Source organism: Penaeus monodon, chromosome 28, assembly GCF_015228065.2.
Source record: "Penaeus monodon isolate SGIC_2016 chromosome 28, NSTDA_Pmon_1, whole genome shotgun sequence".
Taxonomy (NCBI): domain Eukaryota; kingdom Metazoa; phylum Arthropoda; class Malacostraca; order Decapoda; family Penaeidae; genus Penaeus; species Penaeus monodon.
The window spans coordinates 6,531,763-6,531,995 of record NC_051413.1 but is presented as its reverse complement, the minus strand read 5'-3'; positions in this window follow the sequence as shown (position 1 = coordinate 6,531,995).

Below are 233 nucleotides of genomic sequence, written 5' to 3'. Positions count from 1 at the left end.
CGGATCAACCCCCAAAAAGCAAACAATCAATAACGAAGAAAAGAGGGTCTTTCACCCGGCGAACTAAAGGACGAGAGGAAGAGACCAACTGAATGGCTGAAAACGAAGGCCTGTACCCCTTTAAACACCCTGACTGGCTAAGCACTTTCTGGGGGTCTGAATGCATAATCAGGCTTCCAAGCCCGGTGTTTGGCGTTCACTTAAGTGGTCTTGTCGTTGGACTTTCCTATCTC